The 1,624-nt window shown below is 47.6% G+C and overlaps 1 long non-coding RNA gene across 1 annotated transcript in view; it reads right to left on the bottom strand.

The window, feature by feature from the left end:
- Positions 1–588, bottom strand: part of LOC137311972 (uncharacterized) — a 15,066-nt gene extending 14,478 nt beyond the window's left edge. Inside the window, exon 1 of the long non-coding RNA XR_010960638.1 lies at positions 1–588. This exon is cut by the window's left edge and continues 99 nt beyond it. This is a non-coding gene — a long non-coding RNA (uncharacterized lncRNA).
- Between the last annotated feature and the right edge of the window lie 1,036 nt (positions 589–1,624).

Genomic DNA, 1,624 nt, shown 5'->3' with positions numbered 1-1,624 from the left:
GGAGTTTCCAGATTTCAGTAAACTACCCAGATTCCACGAGGCCCTGACTTGCATTGGGAATTGGGTGAAGTCCAAATTTGTATGTAACGTCATTTCAGGGAAATGCATTGATTGTCCCTCTCAAAAATCAGGAACAAACTCGTCAAGAGTGAAACTCCACAGAGGAATAAGGAAATAAAGGGCAAATTGAAACTGAAGATAGAGTCCGTATTCTTAGTGCAAGACAACGTAGGAGAGGGTGAGAGAAGGGAATAAGAAGAGGTTAGCAAAGGAGTACTGGTCTCCATATACCTCGCTTAGACCACACTTGGAGCACTGTACACAGTTCTGGTCTCCATATACCTCGCTTAGACCACACTTGGAGCACTGTGCACAGTCCTGGTCTCCATATACCTCGCTTAGACCACACTTGGAGCACTGTGCACAGTCCTGGTCTCCATATTCCTCGCTTAGACCACACTTGGAGCACTGTGCACAGTCCTGGTCTCCATATACCTCGCTTAGACCACACTTGGAGCACTGTGAACAGTTCTGGTCTCCATATACCTTGGTTAGACCACACTTGGAGCACTGTGCACAGTTCTGGTCTCCATATACCTCGCTTAGACCACACTTGGAGCACTGTGCACAGTTCTGGTCTCCATATACCTCGCTTAGACCACACTTGGAGCACTGTGCACAGTTCTGGTCTCCATATACCTTGGTTAGACCACACTTGGAGCACTGTGCACAGTTCTGGTCTCCATATACCTCGCTTCGATCACACTTGGAGCACTGTGCACAGTTCTGGTCTCCATATACCTTGGTTAGACCACACTTGGAGCACTGTGCACGGTTCTGGTCTCCATATACCTTGGTTAGACCACACTTGGAGCACTGTGCACAGTTCTGGTCTCCATATACCTCGCTTAGACCACACTTGGAGCACTGTGCACAGTTCTGGTCTCCATATACCTTGGTTAGACCACACTTGGAGCACTGTGCACAGTTCTGGTCTCCATATACCTAGGTTAGACCACACTTGGAGCACTGTGCACAGTCCTGGTCTCCATATACCTCGCTTAGACCACACTTGGAGCACTGTGCACAGTTCTGGTCTCCATATACCTTGGTTAGACCACACTTGGAGCACTGTGCACAGTTCTGGTCTCCATATACCTTGGTTAGACCACACTTGGAGCACTGTGAACAGTTCTGGTCTCCATATACCTTGGTTAGACCAGACTTGGAGCACTGTGCACAATTCTGGTCTCCATATACCTGGATTAGACCACACTTGGAGCACTGTGAACAGTTCTGGTCTCCATATAACTTGGTTAGACCACACTTGGAGCACTGTGCACAGTTCTGGTCTCCATATTACAAAAAGGATATAGAGGCACTGGAGAAGGTGCAAAAAAGATTCACAAGGATGTTACCAGAACTGAAAGGTTATAATTATCAGGAAAGGCTCTTTTCTCTAGAAAGGAGAAGACTGAGGGGTGACCTGATCGAGGACTTTCAGATTAAGAAAGGGTTCGATAGGGTAGACGGAGAGCAGATGTTCCCACCTGAAACTCCTTTACCCAGAGAGTGGTGAGAATGTGGAACTCGCTCCCACAAGGAGTAGTTGAGGTGAATAGTG

This window comes from Heptranchias perlo, unplaced genomic scaffold (assembly GCF_035084215.1).
Source record: "Heptranchias perlo isolate sHepPer1 unplaced genomic scaffold, sHepPer1.hap1 HAP1_SCAFFOLD_385, whole genome shotgun sequence".
Lineage (NCBI taxonomy): Eukaryota > Metazoa > Chordata > Chondrichthyes > Hexanchiformes > Hexanchidae > Heptranchias > Heptranchias perlo.
The sequence above is the reverse complement of the archived record's forward strand: the minus strand, read 5'-3'. Positions and strand labels throughout refer to the sequence as shown.